This window comes from Cydia fagiglandana, chromosome 15 (genome assembly GCF_963556715.1).
Source record: "Cydia fagiglandana chromosome 15, ilCydFagi1.1, whole genome shotgun sequence".
NCBI lineage: Eukaryota > Metazoa > Arthropoda > Insecta > Lepidoptera > Tortricidae > Cydia > Cydia fagiglandana.
Window position 1 is genome coordinate 12,150,269 of NC_085946.1, and position 25,339 is coordinate 12,175,607.

General features: G+C 37.0%; 1 protein-coding gene across 1 annotated transcript in view; it reads right to left on the bottom strand.

Annotated features, from left to right (window-relative positions):
* Positions 1 to 25,339, bottom strand: part of LOC134671400 (protein sprint) — a 282,803-nt gene that overhangs the window by 210,221 nt on the left and 47,243 nt on the right. The window lies entirely within an intron of this gene.

Consider the following 25,339-nt stretch of genomic DNA (forward strand, 5'->3'; position numbering starts at 1 on the left):
TTATTTATTTTTTTTCATTTTTGATATGAACTTGCAATTTTGTCTATGGTACTAATACTAATAGGACTAATGGATAGAGTCAAATGGAGAGAGCTACACCGTCAAGAGTCCAACTCTTAAATTTACGACGACGACTAATACTAACCAAACATGGGCGAGAAATTTAAACTCATTTACAATTATAAAAGTATGAAATTTTGAAATTAAGCAAGCTTTAAAACTGGGCCTTATTAGGTGCAAGTACCTTATGATTTGAAAAGATTTTGTAACTAATATTTAAAGTGGTCGATTTTTTATGGTGGTGGTGGTAAGGATAAAATTAGTTTAATATTAGTATGTCTCACGACAATAAATTCGATAATTCGCAATCTTCCGAGATTTAATGTCTAACTATAGTGGATGGGTTCGAGAAAAAATAATTTTGTGAATCAATTTCCTTTAATTTCATAGAAAGTATGTACATATACATACCTACATACTTTCTATGAAATTAAAGGAAATTTTCTACTTATATTCTCGTGTAATGTATTGTTTCGTCGTTCTTTTGCCATGACCGGGATAGGTGAAGAATAAGAAGGTCTTCGGAAGTCCTAATAAATTCAATGACGCCATTGTCTTGTATGACCATTCAATTAGGTACTTACTCAAAACGGCAAAGTACAATCACAATCCGTACAATTTCAAACTCGGAGTAATTAACAATGGAGCCGCCATCAACAGGCGTTCCCCTCTGTCGAAAATAGGCGGCCAATGGTCAACCATATGTATGGACTGACGTTTATCTGACATGACGTACCTATACATTTGATGTGCCCCTCCCCCGCAAAAAACGGCAGACTATTTTGTACCGAAAATTTTAGACATGGCGTCTCCGTTGTTAATTACTCCGAGATTTCAAATGACTAAACTGCAAAACGTAATTCAAGACCAAAAAAAAGTAAGAAATGTTGCCACTTTTTTACTTAGCGCGTCTTGTATTTATGTACAAATAAGTAAATAAAAGTGCTTTTTAAAATAGTAGGAGTAAAATTACTAATGAATAAATGATCTTAGCGTGATTATTTATCAAAAGGCATTTACAATTTTACACAAAAATTATTACAGTGGCAACATTGTCTTACTTTTTTTGGTCTTGACTTACGTTTTGCAGTATAGTATTAATATTAACATCAAATTCCCCTTTAAATTGGCTCGTGTCTGCAATACAGTATGAAACTGGTACAAATAAATAAACCAAACGTATGTTAATATTAATAAGCCCAAGAGATGTTCGGCTAAACTGCAAATGTAAGGCACCCGATCGTAAATAATCTTAAGCGATATAGGGCCCTCGAGGAAAATGAACCACAAAATAAACGGGTGAATAAAAATAAGAATAATAAGAAAAATAAAATTTCGCAACATTTTGTAGAAGTTATTACAGATGAATCTGATACGAAATATTTTTATCTCTTTCATGTTTTTAGGGTTCCGTACCGAAAGGGTAAAAAGGGACCCTATTACTAAGACTTCGCTGTCCGTCCGTCCGTCCGTCCGTCCGTCCGTCTGTCACCAGGCTGTATCTCACGAACCGTGATAGCTCGACAGTTGAAATTTTCACAGATGATGTATTTCTGTTGCCGCTATAACAACAAATACTAAAAACAGAATAAAATAAAGATTTAAATGGGGCTCCCATACAACAAACGTGATTTTTGACCAAAGTTAAGCAACGTCGGGAGTGGTCAGTACTTGGATGGGTGACCGTTTTATTTTTTGCTTTTTTTTTGTTTTTGTTTTTTTGCGTTATGGTACGGAACCCTTCGTGCGCGAGTCCGACTCGCACTTGCCCGGTTTTTTTAGGGTTCCGTACCCAAAGGGTAAAAACAGGACCCTATTACTGAGACTCCACTGTCCGTCTATATGTCTGTCTCCAGGCTACAGCCTATAGCTAGACAGTTGAAATTTTCACAGTTGATGTATTTCTGTTGCCGTTATAACAACAAATACTAAGAAGTACGGAACCCTCAGTGGGTGAGTTTTTTGTTAGTTACGCTAGCTAACACATAACTTTATCTACGCACCATTATAATTTTAAAGAATTATCAGATTATAACTCAACCAGCATGGCTCCGTGTGGCTCCATGTGCATAAAGCGACCTAAGTCAGCTCATACAATTCTAACACCCGTGAGCAATTTATGCGTCTACGCGTACCAATTTGCACGTTTCTGTATTTAGCAGACGCAGTAATGCGAATTAATGGTGTAATAACCACAAGTTCGAGGCTAAATTGGACCTGTAGCCGTTAGGTCTTGAACGAACGGCTCGCACCATATACGGGCTCCATCAATTACTTGGTGACATTTCTTGTTATAGGTCACGTCTGGTATTTGGTAATCGTTAAGTCCGTTATTGGCATTATTGTAAATGTACATACAATTAAACTGGAGAAAGGTATTTCTCTAGATAATTTAGAAGGTAAGTTTTTGCATTCTTATCAGTAGAGATCGCTAATGAAAATAATATAATTGCTCAATCGTTATCCCAATAACAAATCCCACACTTATTTGATTATTATTATTATTTACTAAGTCCTGCTTTTGTATCCAAGATACCTACTAAAATTACAGTTAGATAGCATAATCTACTACCCAATCTACTCAATCCATTATAATGCTTAATGTCATTTTAGTATGAATGATTTCATATTAGAAGGTGCAGTCTTTAGATTGGGCAAACAAACTGTAATTTTAATGGAATATAAATCAGAACTTAATCCATTTTACGTTCAATAAAATAACTGTCTTATACTTGTCCATTTACTGTTTCGTTTTTAGAACTCAAAATAAACAAAAAATATTTTTTTTACTTTTTCGTCCTCTTCTAGCGTGCTTTACATATATTCTGCACGAATTAGCCAATCCTCGTAATTGTTCCGCTGCTGAGAAGACAAACTTCTTAGGTTGTAATAAAATAGGGACATGCCAAATATACTTAGTTTAGCAAATAATGTGTCTATTTCCGCAAACGGAACACGTTCCAATATGGGGCATGCTCTTGACACAGTTTGATCAAAATGATGGTCTGTCTATCTTAGATTCATGTCGTTATTATATCGTGCTCGGATAACATGTGTATGTCTTGATTCAAAACAAAATGGGCCACTAAGTGGTGGGAACTTCAATGTTGCAAAAAATAATGTAATCAATAAACGAAGTGTTTGTAATGGTAACGAAAGGAAGGTTTATTTCATGTAAATAATGGCATTTGTTATCTAAGTATAATGAATTTTACTTTGCAATAATTAACGTCGGCCTAAGTCGCAAACCTCGTAACTCCATTTCAAGGAAATTAGTAATTGCTACCTTGGACAACAATACTTAAAGTCGCAAACCTCGTAACTCCCCCGGAGGAGTTACGAGGTTCGCGACTTAGGCCGGCGTAATAATATGTGTGCTTGCAAATAAAATACTTTTCTTTCTATCCTTTCAATACTTTTATAATAAATATTTAAAAAATCTTAACAAATCCTTGACACTTTGACTTAGGCGAATTGAAGGCAAGTTAATTATTATAATTTTATTCATCTTGAAATCATAATCAAGTAAACAAATCCAATTTTAGACAAAAGGTTTTCCCGATGCCTCGTTAACAAAAAAATAGCGATGAGTAGGTGGCAATTAGATCATCACATTTCCTATAATATAAGCTAACAAAAAATATCTCTGAATCATATTAAAGTGGATGTAAGTTACGTAGCCGAGTGCCTAACACGATATTGATTTAATTTTAATTCTGCAACAAGTCACTGAACTCTGCAACTTTAATTAAGCTCTAGAACTAGATTTACGCTGACCAATTGAGTTTATTCGCTTGACCGCAATACAATAACACAATCACTGTTTTTTTTCGCACAGTAAAACTTCACTGATATCATACGATTGCAAGCAAGATTACACACTATAGCAGAATTCACGGGCACGTATGAAGTGTTCGCGAATTTCGCGCACGCGCCGTCGCGCCGCTATCCAATCGTCCGATCGGAAACCTCGACTCAAGCGCACTGAGTACGCGCGCCGAGTCCTGCTGCCTAATTCACAAATTACCTCGACTGTACCACTCGTCACTAGTACAACTTGATACCAAGATTTATTAAAATTATACGTAATAGGAGACCAGAAATAAACTGGTTCAGCTGAAACGATGCGCACGCGACGTGGAAAACAGTCCTGCGGAACGGTTTAATTTGAACTTGGAATTTATTAGCAAACGGGATGGTTTTGGTCGTCTTGTATGCGATGCCGTTGGTTTGGGATACTGCAAGGTCCTTCACCTTTTGTTATTTTATCTTAATAGAAAAAGATGAGGTACACGGGAACTCCAAAGCACACAAGAAGCTTAAAAAAGGAAAATACAGGACTCTACCAATAATGAATTCATAGCACACTAGTGTTTTCTTTTACCTATAATAATGTAATGTAATACGCAAGGCTTATAAGCTGCAAGCCTGACCAGTAATATATGATCATTGTTAAGAGGGCGCTGTTATTCTCATGTTTTGGGTGACAGTTCAGTATAGTCTGAAAAAGTTAGTTCCAGTAAAATTCCGCAACATGGCGCGTGATCATATATTCCTGGTCTGGCTTTACAAGTATCTCTCGTATGATTAAATTACACTTTTTTTTATAAACCGTCGGTCCGCTTTAGCTAGAATCAAAAGGGAACCTTTTGCAACACAAAAAAGCAAAATATGCACCCGAGTGTTGATGTCGGCGAAGCCTTTATTGTGATTCAAACTCGGTAGTATCCGAGGACGTCCATTTTCCTGTTCTCGTATCCAATAAAAAGCACGGTGATTTCTAAAAAATTTTATACAACTTTCCTTTTCAAAGGGATGGGACGCATTATGTGGAATAAAGTTATCTGGGCATAACCTTTTATGGCGGCAATCGTGGCTCGTATTGCAAAAAAGATCAAGAACGGGTCGCCCATTGCGTAGGATAGTCGCTGAAAGTAAAATTTATTCATGGATTTCTATTTTTATACGATGTTAAAATGCAATAAATCTTTTTGCGGCTTATTATTAGGTACATAAAGATAACGCAGTAATGCTGCCAGTATTTACTAATAAGGGTTTCCTATAGAATTCATGTATGTTTGTTCTGTATCATTAGTTCTAAATAACATAGCATTTTTACTTCTAGATAATTATTTAATTTGATAGGTAACGATCGGTAAAGGTCTGAAAGTTGGACAACATATAGAAGTAGATGTGAAAACAACTTGTTCAACTCAAAGACGATTTCCTTACCTTACCTACAACCTACCAGTTTCTATTTCTACAAATGCATTTAGGTCTGATTTACATAAAACATCTAATATTGTTGGGTTTATTCCATAAAATTATTTACCTAAGAATAAAGGGCCCCACTGATTAACAGTCCGCCGGACGGTATCGGCCTATCAGTTGTTCGGAACTGTCAAAACTTTGTTGTAACTAACTGACAGGCCGATACCGTCCGGCGGACTGTTAATCAGTGGGCCCCTTAAGAAAGAAGATGTATTTCATTTCATTTAAATGGTACCTCCTAAAACATTCACCTTATTTCGCAGAGGTCTTATTTTTAACACCAAATAAACCGAAAGTCCTAACACCTCTCAAGGGTACACCGGTTCAAAAGACAGTTCTTCACTCCAAAGCTAATGAAAATTATATCACTTTTACCAGCAAGGTTACCCTTTGGGGAGACTCACTAATGAAGCCTGGACTATGAATACATATTGGCGCATTACAGCTTCAATGAGGCTGCATAATTAATAACAACTGCTCTTAAGTCTTGCATTGAGACCCGTTTTAGTTATGCACTTGGAAATGGTTAGAAGTGGACGATTCACCATAACGTTTAATCCTAAACATAAACGGTGCAAGTATTCGTTGTTTTTATTAATCAAAATACTTAAGCAATCGAAAACTTAAGTACCTACTGAGTAGTAATACCTACTGTGTTGTAGTAACATATTATTCGACGTGGTAGTTTGACCTAGCTGTCAATGTCAGCTGACATTACACTGCATGGAATCGTACTTTTTCTCAAGCTCACTTTTTGAATTAACTTTTTATACCGGTCACAATCCATATCTAGTACATTCTCAAGTCTGTAACAATCCTTAATTAATTTACCGTCTAGTGAGACTCGAATCGCTAAAACGCTGTAATTGGTGGAGAGGACCGATTTCGCGGCTCTTAGCGTTTCTACCGGGCTTCATACCGACTCTATCAAGCTTTCTTAACGTTACTCCACTCTATTAAAGCTCTAAGTACCAGTAGCGAAGCGTCTAACTTTACAGTTAGGCAAGGAGCTAATTTGGCTTCAAGATCTATTCATTGTGGAACTTAGGTGTCCTTTTGTCTCGAAATAGGTAAAGCCAGTGGAAATTGAGACATATGAACGCCTTTAAGTAGCTCTCTTGTAAAGTAATTGTAAAATTCAACTATCTTTCCAGGCAAAATAATAGAAAGTCTAATTGTGCAGGATAGACAAACGGAACCAGGCTGCGAAAGGGTAACTGGCCTCTTTTGCGATGAACTGACCAGATTCTGCTTTGAACAGACGGAAGCCGTAAAAAAATGCAAAAAATGCAACAAACACACCCTTACACTGCCAATGGGGTTGGCAATTGTCACAGGACTCGCAGGTTTGTATTGATGGCGCCGTCATGAATCATGATTCTAATTTAGCTCTATAAGATATGGCTTAGCACCCAAAAAAATTAATTATTTTTTTCTTAGGACTGACAAGAAAACCTATAATGACCGGCCAACTCCACTGACCACGACACTACAAAAAGTTTAACGACTGAGAAGACGAGAAGGTAAGGTTCAAAATCGTGTAAAAGACAATACTTCTTTGTTGCAAAGTGAGCTAACTGTTTTTAAGAGCAATTGGCGAATGTTTAGTTTATGAGTTCACGGTAATTTTGTTGTAGTTAGCAATTATAAGAAACAGCAATAAAGTAGTCAATTTGTTTCAATAGTTAACAGTAAACAATGTGATTGTAGTGTTTGAAGATTGCTTAACCTAAATAAATAACTACATAGATATTTAACATGTAATATCAATACTATTCAATACCACACACAGATAGGTACTTTTACATTTTGAATTTAAGCAGGTATTATTACTCGATGCGTTTTTTAATTCTATATTTTATAGAAACAAAAGACGATTGAATAACAATTTTGGATAGTTATTAATCTTATCCGTACTGCTATAATGAATGTTTTAAATGGGAAAATAATTTTGACTGTCCACCTGTTACCTTCTATAAGGCTATGACTTAAAAATACTGAATCGATTAGGATTAAGTTTAGTATGAAGAAACCTGCCGCCAGGGCTTATGCATGATTAAAATAATTGCTTCTTTTATTTTAAATTCTGTCTTTACAGAAAAGGCATTTGAAGCTGGAACACCTAAAGCATCGTGTCCAACCGAAGTTTCAGTTTCGGTATAAAAATCATCTGCCGAAGTTTCGGTTTCGGCCAAAAAACAGCCAAACCATCTTACAACAACTTAATACAAGATTGTATTTTCGGCAATGTCCGGCCGCGGCCGAAGATTCGGTTAAAATCACGTTTCGGTAAGATACTAATAAAGCAAGACACCTTTTTCATCACTCTTTTAGTACGACCTTTTTGTATAATAAACTAAAATTTCTTCAATATAATTTTCCTCACGTCTTCCAATATCTCTCTAGCAACCCTATTATTATCAGCGTTCGAGATAATTCCGTACCTGATCCGAATTAGGTCTCAGTCCGGGTACAGTCCAACCACATTAACCAAACAATCGTTAATACTTTAACCCATGGCCTTAAAGTATATTTTTGCTAAATTCATAACGCTAATAAATTTGTCAGCCAGTACATGGAACTGACATGGACACGTGGGCGAAAGGTACCCAGAACTGGTGCAATTAAACGCTGTATAAATAACATCAGATAAACAACTGCTTAGGTTACAGAGTGATAGACAACCGCACAAATTTCTTATGTAAATCAAATATGCTGAAGCAAAATCTACCTTAACCGTAGCACAGAAAGTTGAGAATGCAGATAGCCGCCAAATTTACATACGAGCTTGCGTTACTAACCGTGTGTACGAGGAACAGTTACTCTCGTATATACCTATGTATATACAATTATATCTGAGGCAAAGGATTTAAATTATGTAATAAGTAGTACCTACTCATTCAATTTCATTTAAAACTGTTGAGAGGGAAAGAACAGAATTAAATAAATAGTAAAATACTAGACGTCTATAAGTACAAGTATATGTATGACTCATAACTTAATTTTGTTCTAAATTAGAGAAAATAAATAAGATCAATCAAAGATCAATTTCGAAAGTTACCCGAAGCAAAACTATATTACTTATATGTAAACGAACACTCAAAAATCTAATTCCAACCAAATTGTATGATACACAATAAAACTCAAATACCAACTCACACGGTACTTTCAGTGTCATTCCATAATAAAAATGCTTTCTCTCTGCGTGATGAAAATGTAATGATGACATTGATGACTGTCTCTGTAAAACCACGGAACAAAAATAGCCGTCATTTCGCAGAAATACACTTCTGAAAATACACGAACCATGTATAGTTTTAATGCCAATTATCTGCTAGCTACAGCCACATTATCATTTATCATTCAAACAAAAGAATTTACGATTGTAATAATGAAATCAAGAATTTATTGACTCGCTATATTTTTTGCGGAATTTGAAGAGTGAAATGAATTGCCAGTCACATACCGTTTGGAAAAGGAAACTAACATACCTCTCGTAGCAAAGAAATTCTATTATCATACATTAAATTCCTAAGACAGGTATTGCTATTAACTAACAATAAGTCAGACCAATCAAATGAAATTGAGTGTTGTGTGATCAATTGATTAGTGTTTATATACAATTTAAATCTTAGGTAGGTGCTATACATGTCCTTAGGTTTAAATACTATGTATTAACTTGTTTGTTGATAACTGCATACACTTGATCCAGGATATCGTATTATATTTTTGTAGTAATGAAAACACTTTCATACAGTGGCGAATTTTACTTATCTCAATTCAGAATTAACTCATCATTCTCTTGCCCTTGTCCCATTCACTTGGGGTCAGTGCAGCGTGTCTTTCTCTTCCACACCTCTCTGTTGCCTGTCATTTCATCATTCACATGCGTTCGTTTCATATCATCTCTCACATAGTCCATTCACCTTTTTCCCGGTTTTCCTCTTCTCGTACTTCCCTCCACATTCATTCGTAATACCTTTCTCGTCATACTTTTCATCCCTCCGCATTACATTAACTATTAACTAGTATGTATTTATCTTAATTTAAATTCACTAGATTATCTAACAATAAGATACAAAGCTTTGCCAATGTTTACACACAGCTATAACCTCTAGCCGACCAGAGACCTATAAAAAGGTCTCCTGTTCCATTCTAATTTGAACTTTGTGTTGACGGTCGTGTATGGAGTATTGCAGCCACCTGTGGGATGGCTCAGCTAAATACCAACTCGCCGCTTTGGACTCAGTGGAGCGCAGAGCCAGGAGGATGATTGGCGACAAGAAGCTAACGGCTAAGCTTCAGTCTTTGGCCCATCGGCGGAAAGTCGCCAGCCTGTCGGTATTCTACAGGTTGCACTTCGGGGAGTGTGCCCAAGAGCTACACGAGCTTATTCCACCGTCCCCATTCCCCTCATGATCAGGTCATCTAAAAAGCAAAACGCTTAAGTAGCAAAATGCCTGAAACGGATGTCTAAGAAGCTTTATACCTAAGAAGTAAAATACATATATTATACTTATATTTTCTACAAAATTGACCAGAAACACACTGAAGCATATATCAAACAAATCTCCTAAGTTTTACGGCGACGGCACGTTTAAAAGGACACCTGTGCCATTTTATCAACTATTTACACTACACATTGATTTGAATACTGGCGACGATGGCACCTCACTTCGTGTATTACCAGTGATATATGCTCTTCTTCCCAATAAAACCCAAGAGACATACGTACGACTATTTCAGTTAATCAAAGATGAATTTGACTTGGAAATTAATCATTACATGTGTGATTTTGAAATCGCACAAATTAATGGCATGAAAACCGTTTTTCCGGACTGTAAAGTTACGGGGTGTTACTATCACTATAGTAAGGCGGTGTGGAAGAAAGCCAGAAAAATAAAACTTACGGAGACCTATGAAGGATGCCATATAACAAGATTGGTGGCTAGTTTACCGTTGCTGCCGCCGGAACATATTGAAGATGGTTGGTTTGATATTAAACAGGAATGCAACAGTTCGGACGAAGAGACAGATTTCATAGAGTATTTCGAATCTCAATGGGTGAAACTTTTACCACAAATAGTTAGTTGTGCTGGTGAGAAACAGAGAACGAATAATAGTATTGAAGGATGGCATCGTAGAATAAACGCACGCATTTCGACTAAACCAACACTGATATTATTTTTCACGAAATTAAAAAAAGAAGCCCTCTGGCAACATTTCAAAATAAGACAAATATTATTTGAGATTAAACGCGATCAGAAGGACATTAAGTTTGATAAGATATATAGAAACGAGCTGATGTCACTAAATGAGGGAAAAATCTCTGTGCTGGCGTTTCTCAAGAAAATATGTCAATGTAAAAGGCTTTTAGGTTGGAGCAAATGACTTAATGGAGCAAGTGTTTAGTTATTATGCAAGAAAGTTTAATTTCCTTTAGTTTTATTTGTTTTCTTATTATTTTCGTCGAGAACATATTTTTTGGTTAGCTAAGAATAATATTATATTATTTAAAATAAATGTTTACGCACAGATTATTATTAAACGGCTTTGTTGTTCTTATTTCTTCCTTGGAAAAATTGCAGACTCCTAACGAAATTCGTTGTTTTCATCCATTGCTTAACGCATTCACTGCCAGGGGGCGTGGCCTAGGAACAAACTTGTATGACGGTGAACGCACATGTGCGTCAGTGGCAGTGAATGTGTTAATGAATAATAAAATATTGATATCGCATTGACTGCCAACAACGGATGTACGCGTTTTAGTTACTTTCTCCCGGTGCCTTCAACGCACAGACGCGTCTGTAGTAAATAGTAACATCCGCCCTGTGCCTTCCGGGGAACAGGTGACGTAGGGTGAGTTGCACCACGCATAATTAACCGATCGGTTAAATAGCAGCTGCTGTCAACCCATGGAGAACTGTCAAACATTTCATACAAAAAAATATTTAACTTTAACAAGACTTTAACCGACGGTTTGGTGCAACCGACCCTTAGTCTGTTTAGTTCTACTGCTGAGTCCTACTCAATAGGACTACACGGACAAAAAATGCGTTTAGTTCTACTGTTAGTTGATAGGACTAAACGGACTACATGTAAATAACAATTTATTATAGACTCATATGAGCGTCGGCGGCACTGAGTAATAGGTTGGTTGACTCATATGTACGTTCGAGGCACACAACAAAGTGTGGCACCAGGCGAATGTCCATGACACATTGACTCCATAGACATTTTTTGACCCTTGGACATATTGTCTCCATGGACATTATGACACTTGGACAGTGCCCTTAAAGAATTTTATGCTATGTTTAAAACCTTCTTACAAGCGAGTCATTCTGTCAACATTCAGTGCCGAAAGACATAGATTTGTCAGTAGATTTATCTTATCAAATTGTATTACTACGCTACGAACTAAATTTGTAATAAAATTAAGGCAACGATGTCCGGTTACTTCGAATTCAACGACGGAATGGAAGGTGCAAGTGTTCGGCCGATGAAAAGAGCAATATGCGATTGCAATAAATGTATTTTCAACATGTGCTCCTCGACGAATCTTTGCCCAGTTCCGTACCTGCAGAAGGCAATGGTTTTATCGCGGTATAATTTTTACATGCCACCTCAGACACGTGTGTGCATTGACCATATAGATGCCGAAAATTGGATGGATGTAATTAATTCCAGTACATCGGTTTCGGACTTTTCTGCAGAGCATGTAGCTGATATTGTGCAGATTTATAAAAGTGTTTTACTGTTGGTGCAGTTAACTACAGCATCTGCATTAGAATAATTTTTTGAAAATAAAAATTGCAAAAATAACCATTTATTTACTCGTATTATTTATTGTTTACATATACGCAGTTAATCCCATGATAATTATCTCATCATCATCACATAGCGTGATGTGCAAGTCGCAAAATGTGCAGGCTACGCAGGATTCATGTTCTATTAAAACTTTGTTGTACAGTTGCAATCAGACATATCGAAGTGGCCAAGGTCTTCACAAATATCTTAACAAAGCCTTTATTTGGTTATAAAAATCATGGTCTGATATTTTTGAGTACACTGACCGCTTCGATATATTTGATGGCGACCGTACCACGCGTTTGGCAGGTAGTGAAATTTAAAATGTAATTTAAAGTCAATAAAATAGGCTTATCACAATTAATATCTTATAAATTACTTTTATTAATTTGCATATTGCTGCTGCTGGTATGTACATTTTTGCTGACTGTACAACACTGACCGCTCCGATACATTTGATGGCGACTGTACAGTCAGCGTCATATAGTTCGTAGCAGTCAAAGTGTCAAAATAGTCACACCATACAAGTTGTAGGGATGAACTATATCGCTGACTAAAAGGTAGGTAGGTTACCTGTTAGACGACATGGTGCGTTTCTGGCATTTTGCTACTAGATCCTAATGCGATTTAGGTAATCAAAAAAGCAGACATGGTGCGTTTCAGGCATTTTGCTACTAGGTCCTAATGCGATTTAGGTAATCAAAAAAGCAGACATGGTGCGTTTCAGGTATTTTGCTATTAGGTCCTAATGCGATTTAGGTAATAAAAAAAGCAGGCATGGTGCGTTTCAGGCATTTTGCTAGCTAGCTGTTGTGCGTTCTAGGAATTTTACTACTTAGGCTTTTGCCTTTTTAGATGACCTGATCATGAGGGCCCCATTCTACCATCGGACTTTTAGACGCACGGCCGGTTTCCATCCTTACATGGTAGATATTCCACCAATTCGCACGAAGCGCTTTGCTTCTACTTTCCTTATGCGCACTGCCAAGGAATGGAATTCCTTGCCGGCGTCTATATTTCCGTGTTCTTATAACCCGGCAACCTTCAAATCAAGAGTGAACAGGCACCTTCTGGGCGAGCTCGCTCCATCGTAGGCCACGTCTACGCCTCGGCTAGTCTGTGGCCATGAGTAAGCCCATTCATAATTTAAAAAAAAAAACGAGATATAATTTCATTTTGCTTGGCAAGGTTCGACGTATTGGCGACTAGAGAATAAATATCAACAAGCAAAGAGATATATTTTTACAATACTATATCAGTAGACAACTTTATAGGTCGGGAAACCGACCGGCTCGGCATCTCAAGGACCGGAATGTATATGACTCAACCTTTCCATGCATAATGTCATTATTTTTATCATGGACGTTATTGACATTAATGCCTTATAGGCCCGCCTACGTGCTTATAAATACGTTCCTTATGACTCCATGAAGTTAATATTAATTGTGTGATTATTACTTTTATACACTGTTGGTAGGTACATTTGACTCACACAGGTACAATTTGAACTTAAAATTACTTTTTATCTATTCTAGTTCATGAACCATATTTTTTGTAGACAAAAGCATGAGTAATATAAGTAAAGAAAGAGTGGTAATTCCATACATCAGTTCTCTTACCAAAACGCGAGTTATTTCGTGGTCGACATCTAACGTCAAGTAGTCAAACTATCAGTACCCCTACAGAAGTCACATGTGTCGCTACTGACGAAAAATCTACTGCTAAAACAATTTACAACAATTTCTGTTTAGGACCTAAACTGCATCGCTAAAGGACGGAGCTATATAACTTATTCAGTTTGAGTCCTAAACAAAATCGCAATAAAGAGATCATGGTAAGGCCCCTGATACTAATTCGATAAACGTAAATCGATTTGGTATAATTTTAACAGACTTCCAAACAGAAAGAAATTTATATACAAAAAATCCGTAGTCAGACTATGTTGTTAAACTTATCTTGTTATAATCTGAATACCCCCCACGGACAATATGTTTTGGTTCGAACACCGGTTTGCATCAACAATGACCTTCGTCGGAATGTGGTGATTCACTCGCGTTGTCGCGTTGTCTACATTTTACACAAAAGCATATGGTCGGATGTGTGACCAGGCGTTCATAGACTACGATATCAAAGCACCGTTCTCGATTGTTTCCAAGCTCTAAAACATAAACAATTATATTTATTTTGTGCGCTTGTTTCTGCCTTAATTGCAGTTATATATAAAACGCGTCTATGTTATTTATTTTACCATCACGGTCTACAAACGTCTTAAGGGGCCCACAGATTACCAGTTCGCCGTACGATATCAGCCTGTCAATTGTTCCGAACTGTCACTTTTTGACTTTAACTGACTGGCTGATGATATCGTCCAGCTAAAGTGCAGCATCTACCAAAAAAAAACGAAAAATTACATTGAAATTTTGATACTAATGATAATATACAAAGAGGAAAATGGTGATTAAGATTTTATGGATGTATATTCGTTTCCACAACCTACGAGTACATATAACGTTTACGACGTGTACCTAGTAGACAAGCGTGAACAATACTGGCTCGATTCGAAATAATTTATGATACCGGAATTGATTTTAGCGCGATATGTATTTAAATTGGCGATGTTGTTGTAGGTTTGAGAATAATTTATTTGTTTACATGAGAAGAACTATTGAAATAGACTGATAGATCATAACAGAGTGTAACAGTAATAGAGCTTTTTGTGATGTTTGTGAACACCTTGATATAAGTATAATGATGGTGATTGTATTGTGCCACAACCCAAATCCAAAACCGTAACTCATAAGCTCTGCATAAACCAGGACTTTACCTTCAAAGAGCAGTGAAAGCCAAGCCCCGCAAACCATAACACCGCTTATCCCTATCATCGGTGCTTCATAACATATAGTAGTGATCGTATTATGCACTTCTGTGGCCATTGTTTTGATTCGCGCTGAGGGGCGACTCGGCGCCTGTAACTTTCAAAACCTTTTATTTCATTCGGATGCATGATTGAAAATTGAACTTTATGCTGATTATATTAAGGTTCACTTTCAAATGTATACGAAAGTAATGTGTGAGATTGTGAGAAATGGCCGATATCTGATAAATTATTGTTTTCAGTGCTAATGGCCTCGCACTTAACCCTGCGCTTTGAGGCGTGTCTGTTTGTGATTTTGTGCTTATAGAAAGATAAACGATAGTGAGGACATTACAGTTTTGAATGTAGTCTAGTGTTCAGCAAATATGATTAGGAGCGTCAATGTCCTTTCAAGGTAAATGACAGTATTAACAGTTATGAGTAATTGATTTCAATGAAATACAATGATTCATACACTATTGTGTAATATTGTCAACGGAGAGATACCGAAAGGGCCCACTGAATACCAGTTCGCCGGACGATATCAGCCTGTCAGTTAAACGCAAAAGGTGACAGTTCCGAACAACTGACAGGCTAATATCGTCCGGCGAACTCGTAATCAGTGAGCCCTTTTAAAAGCAGCTCGTTCGCCCAAACTTTACAGTTTTCAAAAACAAACATTACTTAAATTTTAAATAAGCAGAAACAATCCTGTTCATACACACAGGTACTTCAGTCTCTTTTTAACAAGAACAGTAGAATAATTCATGTAGCAAACTGACCCTAAACTCGGTACCTAAATAAATAACTACATTTCCACGAAAACAACACATAACTCTCACAAATCACTACCTGTTATGCCCTTTTGCATCCAGAATGGAAGTACGACCAAATACAGCAATTAATTATTAGTTACACGAACTAATATCGCGGTATTATCGTGCGCAAAACAAATAAGTTGCTGGTATAAATAATGCCCTTTTCTATCTATGTTTATCTTTCGGGAAAGTTCGGGAGAAGTCGAAAGGATCATTGAGGAGATACTAACAAATAACGAACATATTAATTTTGTTTCGTATCTAAATTAATCAAATCATAATCTTCGTCGATTTCGTGATGTCGAATGCATAAAAACGGTGTGATGTTATGACATGATGCCAACATCATAATTCAAATACCTTCCGAAACATACGAGTGATTACATGGTGCCTTGGAGCTCTTACTTCGACCATAGACTAGAGAAAACACTTTTTTAGTTGTTGAGATAACTTAATGTTGGTAAATCTCTCTTGTTGTTATAAGTACTTAAAAATATGTTATGGTTATCGCGATGGCGATGAAAATTTGAAATTAGTTTTTAAATGCAACTGCGATAATCAACCCGCGATACCTAATCGTGGGCAATGGATGCAGTGCCGAGTAATAAAACCTCTCCATTTAAACTATAATTTCAATATGTCAACAAATATGCGAGTAAATAAAATAATGAAGAAACGATTAAGCTCACCCAGATAATATTTACAAAAGCCACTTAAATCATACTGAGTTACACTTGTTCACGGTGTCACAATTAATCATTCTGACACCGAATAATTTAACTTTTGTTGAGTGTTCAGCCCTTGCTTATTCCCATTGATTATGTGAGTACTCGGGAGTCGATTTCTCTGACTAACCATTATAGCATAATGTTCAAGAATATACGTACAGAGTGATTTTGTTATGTCTGACCATCCATACGAGTAGGCCATACAGAAAAAAAATTACTATGGGGCAAACCCCTAAAAATGAGAAAAAATCTGCTGCCTCATACATTTCAGCGAATCATATTTCTATGTTTTCTATGGAACACCAGATTTCGGGGGCTCTATGGTAAAAGTTGTTCAGTTCCTTATGATCTACCTGATGGTAGGGTCATATGTAGATCATATTGAACTGAACAACTTTTACTATTACATATGAACTTACCATCGGGTAGGATCATATGGTGTCAAGTCAACCTTTCAGAGTATGACCAGACGTAACAAAATCACCCAGTGTAACAACACTTACTATATCGTCTAAGCCTCTGACTCGCCTGTGCTCAGAAAACATTTGGAATAACAACGTTGGCCTGTCCACTAGTATATCACAGCATCGAGCTATTCGAAAATGGACTTTATTTGAATTCACACAAGGTTCAAGGCTCAGTACTTCAAATGTAATATTTGTGCAAGCCGGCGGGGCCATAGTTTATTCATTCAGTTAAAATTCCGAGGGTTGTCACTTGTTTATTTGTTAAACATCAGTTAATGGTGGGTAAGTGATCTGTCATGTTACAATATTGTAATATGTAGTAATGTAAAACATAAAAACTGTTATTAAATGTAATTATACATTTTCAGTGGTATTTCTTTCATTCCTGATTACTGTTTTATTTATGTGAAACCAATATTCTTACAGATACATTAATTACGTCGTGTATACTTGCCGGCCTAGCCAAGCTTACAATCGCTATCGCTTCGACATCGAAAAGCATTATGTCTCTCTATCACTCTTCCATATTAGCGCGACAGTGACAGTTGCGTTTCGATCGCTACGGAGCGTAAGCGATTGGCATCTTGGCTACGCGGCCTGCTTCCTGATACTAGGGAACACGCCTGTAGGCATAGCGACTTAATGTAAGTTTAAGTTATTAAACTTAATATTCTATTACGAGTACACACTATGATGAAAATAACTTAGATTACTATACTGCGTGATGTTCATAGTTACACATAAGTAGTTTAAGAAACTTGTAAGTCTTGTTAGACAACCCTAACTATTAGCCGAAGTAACGTCCGTCAAGCGTCTACGCCAATTGTAGTGGGAATTAATCAACTCGGCAAAGTGGTATCAAGGGCTGACTCTTTCCCTTTTCAGGATTCCCTGCCGTTATATTATGTACGCCAAAGCACCTTACATAACACGAGTATGTTACATATATTTATTATAAAGTAATGGGCGTTAAAGTCGTTCTTATAAAAGTTACGTATTTTGAGTTTTTTCATAAACGTCAAAACATATTAAATAATTTAAAAAACAAAAAAAACATTGGCATAACTTATCGATGAATACGGTCAAGGAAATTGATTTTTGTATTTCGTCATTTCGTAACTTGTCATAGTGACAATACGAGATCTCTAGCGAACGAGATACGAAACGGTAAATCAAATTGAGTGTAAGTACCATAACGTTAAAGAACAATGCTAAAAATACTTAAACGCAGATCTCAAGCCAAGAAAAATTCTATAACAATTATAAATGGTATCTAAAATCAATCTGAATGTCAATTGCGGAGCACTATGAGACCAATAACTGGCCACACCTCATTTAACAAGCACCTTTTAACCCTACGTGTTACAGATAGCCCGCTCTGCAGAGCTTGCATGGAGGCAGAGGAGACAGCCGCCCACGTCATTCTCGAATGCCCAGGGGTGGCAGAATACCGGGCATAACACCACGGCTCACGGGGTCTCTCCCAGAAGTCGTCGGCAACGTCAAGGGTCTGCTAGGCTTCTTGGTAGAGTTGGGTTGGCAAGAATAGTGCCGCCAACCCATCACGCAAAATAGACGCAATAATATGACGAGTTGCGGAAACCAAGCTTGCGAAAACCTATAGCCTATACGGAGCACTGGGCGCGCGAGTCCGACTCGTACTTTGGTCTATTTTTTTCGATCTCACTGAGAATACGGGAAATTTGATAATAAAGTTACAGTTCGGTGAACTTTGGTACAATTTAGTGACAAGTGTGCGTGACTTGGGTTTTGTTCTGAAACTTTTCCAAATGTCAAAACAACGGCACAAAGAAATGTTTGAGAAGTTATACAGATATTTATATATTTCTTTTTGCTATAATAGTACATAAATTTCGGCATACATGGACTTTTTATTAGGAACCTTTTATTTTTTGATGGTGTGGGAATGCACTTAGGCATCGTCCTTCCGGACCTGAGGTTTGGAGCTTGGGGTTTGGGGGGTATGTGGGACTCTCGCCTCCTGGCCCTGTCTACTGAGAAACCTACCCACTAAAGCCACACCTGCGTTTCCTACAATTTTAAAAATAAAAAAATCAAACCCTACAATAATAAATTTAATCAAAAATCATAATTCTAAGAACAAATTAAATAAAGTACTTTGTATGAAAATATTTTAATTTGTATTTTTTTAAGTCATATAGGTACGAAGAAAAAAATGACCAATGTCTGCAGTGTCCAGAGTAGGAATCGAACCAGCGTCCCCGTCAGGAACTTGTCCGGTAAACGGGGTACGCTGGTTCGATTTCAACTGGACACTGGAGGCTTCAGTCATTTTTTCCTCCGTATATGACATTAAATTTATTCCGGTTTATTCATAACTATCCAGCGGTTGCAAATTATTTGTAAAAGTAAATTATCCTATTGTATAACTATGTGAAATAATCTAATATTCTGCCCACTGCAATATGACTGCAACCATGAGAATTGGCTGTTCGCTTCCGTGGGAAAAAGCAAATAGCGTCGTGACTTTACGATCAGAGCTGAAGAGCTCATTGCGGTCAAATTATGTTACTTATGTGATATAAATTATCTATTTTATAACATTACATTATCAACGTATTCAGAATATGACTACAGAAAAAGTTCCAATCGCTGTATGTACAGTCGCCATCAGATATATCGGAACGGCCAAGGTGCTCAGATATATCTGAACACGCCTCTATTGTCAAGGCGTTAGAGTGCATGGTCAGATATTTGTGAGCACCTCGGCGGCGGCGGCATATTTGACGGCGACTGTACATGCTAATACGGATATTCTACTTATTAGTTTGATGTTGTTTCCTACTCGCTTTTCGCTAATCCGGACAGCTGTTTTAGTTCCGGAAACGAAAAAACTTAAGTTTTGCATGACTCATGATGTATGCTCATAAGGAGCATTCCATGAAATTGTCTACCGTTGTCCCGTACAAACGCGAAGTTTCTGAAGATTTAAAGGTGTAAGAGTTTCCTTTTCTATGACAAATGGTCAAAAATATGCACAGAAAAATAATCGCCTGCTTTAAATGCCGAGAAAAAAGTCGCAACACAGGAAATAAAATGCGTTTATACGGGACAGCCCATGGAATGCTCCATAATTAGTAAACCGTGAGAAAAATCAACGCTCGCGCCCGCCCATTTCAACCTGCATTTTGGCCGGCTGTACCTTACTAAACTAAAAGATTCCCTGTTCTATTTGTCTGACAAAGATCGGCTAAGGCGTTTCAATACTTAAGTACAATGATAAGATTTCTACTTAACCAGTAATGTGATAATATCGCAATCAGCGTTTAATCCCAATCTCTGTTCCGTGTTCGTATTCCGTCGAGTCAGATCGCCTCCGCCCCTTCGCGGTTCAGAGGTCTCATTGCAATTGCTTGCCAGATGCAGTCGAATTGAACGCTAGGCACACCATTTAACAACACTCTCTGATCACTCACAATAGTTACCGATCCAAAGATCATGTTACACTGGAAGGTAAGAACTTAATTTGTCCTCGCTTGTGTATCTGATTGAATATTGGTCGGGTAGGTCGGGTCTAGTGTAATGAAGGACCTATTCATTATTCGCCACTGTTACATTACAGGTGAGCATGAGTGGAAACCTGTGTTCTACAATTGTGTCGTTGAGATTGAAATAAATTATTTATATATGGATAAGTGTACCTTCATCTACAGAGTATCCATTTGTCCATCCAACGACAAAAAGAAAGAGTAAAAGCGACATATTCATATTGCATTTGAACAGTTTGTGTTTTTTCTGTGTGCGTGTTTTATGTTAAAAAAATTAAAAAAAATGAGGTGGGTAGGTTTTTCAAACAGATTCAAAATTTAACATTTCAGATCATAACTTCAAAACTACAAAACCTTATTATTCTGAAAACGGAGAAAACTGGGAGAAGTTAAATTTTCGAAGACCAAAAAATACTTTAAATCGAAGACTGAAGCATATTATAATAATATAACAATAAACGTAGAATATGATTGCCACACTAAACGGGGAGGGAAACAATATGACGCATGCGTAAGAATAGTAGCCTCAGGGAAGACAATAAAGATTTGCAAGCCATTTGCGTAAGTCTAAATTGAATGTCAGTTTTGAAAGGCCGTCTGTCAAACTTCGAATAAACTTGCGATAAAACGGTCAGAAACTTCGTTTCACAACTAGCCCACAGCCGCACAGCTGTTGCTTCTGCAATGCGAACGTAAAGTCAACTGCAGAGAAAAGGTACCCGGGACCCCCCATGCATAAGAAGTTTGTATGTAAAGGTGCTAACCGAATACTATTGCTGACTGTACGTAAAGTTACGTATGTCCCAGTGAATGTTACAGTTGTAGTGTAAAATGTTACTAAAACTTGCAATAAAAGCGATATTGAGGGCATATAAACAAGGCATTAGATAGTTACAGAAAGGGCAAGCGTTGTATCTACGTATTCAGTTCCATGCCTCAGTATCCCGGAAGATTTCTTGCATAGTTCATGTTGTTGTTGTCATCAATAGGTAATTGTTCCCCTCGCCTTTAGGATATTATTTAAATTTACCTTTAGATATAATTTGTTTGATAGCTAGAGTCTGGCTAGCCAAAAATTGTTGACAAATATTTCGTTGTTGCATCACCAATTGTCTATGATTTAAAAAAAAGCTAAAAGTCAGTTGTCAATTTATGTCATTCATTCAAATTGTTTGCGGTTTATAAGGGGTTTATTTTGAATAATATTAATAATGTCCATACTGAGTGAGGTTCGCAAACTATTATTTAAGCTCGTAAATAATTTACGACCATGTGCGAAGTCGACGTGTAGCGTTGTATAATGAAAAACTGCAATGTTTACAACTCCTAAACAAATGTAAACAAATCAGAAGGTTGGTGCTCTATAAATATTTTGATACTTAGCATTTAGCAATTAGCATATTTGGCATAGTACTTATGTAATTTTTTTTGGTGATGGATTAATATTACGGTATTATCGAGCTAGGTCTTATTTACACTATATTTCATTTTTCGTCTTGTTACAATGTTATATGGTCAGACAGTGCTAATCACATATGTGTTTATCGTTGACTGTACATTACATACTGGTAGAAATTATGTGAGCTGACTTTGAGTGCACGTCAACATATATTTAACTTATATCCTTAGGTACCTTACGTGTGCACAGAAAATCAAAATTAATTTCTAGTATCAAAACTATAATTCCTACTACACCAAGTGTGACCAGCCCAAGATTTGTTGAATTTCCCGCCAAACATTTGTGTAAAATTTCAGTAGCCAGACTCTATTACATACTACCATAAACATAGAAAAACCATATCTTTGGGCGGTGAACACGGGACGTTAAGACTCAAAGTAAACACACATAAACTATCTATTATTAATGATTCGGTTCAAATACTACTCAAAGTTCTACCATACCTGTAACTTTATCAAGAAGTTCCGTCGAACGGGCAGCATGATGTAAATATCTCCCTTGTCGGGGTGTTTCAATTATAACATGATATGGACTAACACGAATATATAGAACTAGAACCGTCGTTACAATAATGAGAACTTTGTTGCCCATTAAAATTTAATTATAAAGGTTAATGATCATAGTAAACTGCAATTACTATTCCTTGTATTCGCTTTATAGTAGTTTAAAGTAATGAATGGCTAACATGGGAATAATACACATTATTGCGGAGTGAATTTAACTAAACGCACACAAGAGAAAAATTGCTTTTATATTTACATTAAGATCGTCTTTTAGAGATCGGGCACCCGATTCTGATTCATTAGGTTTGGTACTATTTTATTTTACCGGTCTAAAAATAACAGCAGAGATGTTACGCAACAAACAAACAGAACGTTGTGCTGCTTTTAGAAAATCGTTTGAAAAAAGCTCTTGAATGTCAAATCCGCTGGGCAAACGTTCCGCGTGCCCCTTTTCAAAAGTTTCACAGTTAAAAACGTTCGGTTTCCCGCTGTTTCCACGCAGTACGTGATTTTTATTGGAATACTAGGTATAGGTTTTGGAGATGAATTTTTGGCAACGTGTGATTTTTATAGCAATTTCAAGCGAAACTATGTCTTAATGGCGTTAAAATTCATGGAAATCTCTTATTGTCAATTTAAAATGTTGTAGTGATTCAAAGTGCCATTTTGCTGTAGGTACAAGGGAAGTCCAAAGGGACACTACGAATTAAGTTAGTGTAATTTTTCCGTCAAAGCAGGACTCTTCTAGGCATAACATGACGACCGTTTATTTAACTTGTACTTAGATATTTTGCGCCCGACGATTCAATGCTCAGAGCAAAAAGGAGAGCGAAAATTGAATCAGCATCGCAGATCATGGACGCTCTCTCTGTAATTAATTGAGAAAAGCAATCAGACCCTGGTCTTATACTGCATACTAGCCTGGCCTGTCCGCTTGTAATATAAACCCACTTCAATATAAGTAACTTAGGAAATAATTGAAGGGATGTTTACAAAAACAACATAACTGCTTAGAGCGGTTGACACTTTTTTAAGAACATTGTTAATCGTTTCAGGTGTCAACCAGTGTAGTCACTAGTCAGTTATGTTGTTTTTGTAAACATCCCTTCAATTATAAGGATATCATGTGAAGTTGAAATTTACTGTTTCACCCAATTGTGATTTATCTTTTCCGAAACCTTCCTACGAACCACTACAGAAGTTACAATTAAACATTCGCAAAACCGTGTGAAACAAATTTTCTAATTCCGTGTGTGTTCTAATGTTCTTCTATTAAAAGTGAATAAATTGCGGTTATAGCTGTATAGAAGCAGTATGGAAGCGATAAAAGCCTGCAGGTGGCAAGGGTCGCGCGATATTGAGACATAACTCAGCCGAGCTGTGCTAGCGGTTATTTCATATTTACGAGCGATGGCCCTTTACAGCGATTTGGCACTGGTTCGCTGTTCTTCGCAACGCTGGCTGGCCAAGTGGCCATGTCGATATAGGTGGTCTAGCGTAAATCTGACTTCCAATTAAAAGTTGTTTTTATGAGTTCCGGGATCAAGTTATACAAGGATAGTCTACGGTAGAGACACAGTGTTGTTGTATGAATAGACGGGTTGGTCAGCTTAAAGTTATTCGCTATTTGTGGCTAACGCCGCAGTAGTATTACCTCTCATTTTCAGTACGATGGACGAGCGGATGAAAAAAAACCAGGCAAGTGCGAGTCGGACTCGCGCACGAAGGGTTCCGTACCATAATGCAAAAAAAGCAAAAAAAAAAAAACGGTCACCCATCCAAGTACTGACCCCGCCCGACGTTGCTTAACTTCGGTCAAAAATCACGTTTGTTGTATGGGAGCCCCACTTAAATCTTTAATTTATTCTGTTTTTAGTATTTGTTGTTATAGCGGCAATAGAAATACATCATCTGTGATTTCAACTGTCTAGATATCACGGTTCGTGAGATACAGCCTGGTGACAGACAGACGGACGGACGGACGGACGGACGGACGGACAGCAGACTCTTAGTAATAGGGTCCCGTTTTACCCTTTGGGTACGGAACCCTAAAAACAAGTTAGTTGACGTGACTACAAGTGCTGACAATATGGCACCTAATTACCCTATGTTACTTCCACAAATGCAGCAAAGCGACAAATTATAAGAAGCGCTCGATTTAGAATTCTAGACGAGTGCATATCATACGGAATTACGGACAGACCATCAGTATTGGAAAAAAAAGTTACATAGCACTTTTTCCTGTCGTAAATATGATACAGGTAGATAAAGACCCTAGACATTGTGCTCCGGTGGAGTAAGTTATGAAGGATACCGTCTCATTTCGATGGCGTGAGATTTATGCACTCAATTATAGAACCACCCGCCGGGTCGGTGGTTTCGGCTACCAAAGATTCTCTGAAGAAAGGGAAAACGACTGAAACCACATTTGAAACAAGTGATATTACGATATATGCGCTGAGTTGCGTAAAACTGTGTAAAGAAGGAAGCCACATTATAGGAGTCGAGGAAGCATAAATTTACTATATTACTAGTATGTAATTCATACAGTCATATTCCCTCTAGAAAAAATGGTTTAGGCACTTGCATAAGAACGGATCATGATGTATAAAATACCGAACGGTTAATGTTCGTAAAAAAATTATACAGGACGAGTTCATGTACTTAAATGAAATATGTAGGCAGGCAAACGACTGCTGTTACTTATCAATGTTATACAGTTGATTCTCAGTAAATAGACCACCCATTGCATAAAGCTTGATAATTAGGTATTACTGAATAAAATATTTCTATAAAAGGTCTTCATCGAACTTACGAGTAGTGGTAAGTAGATACCTTTGAC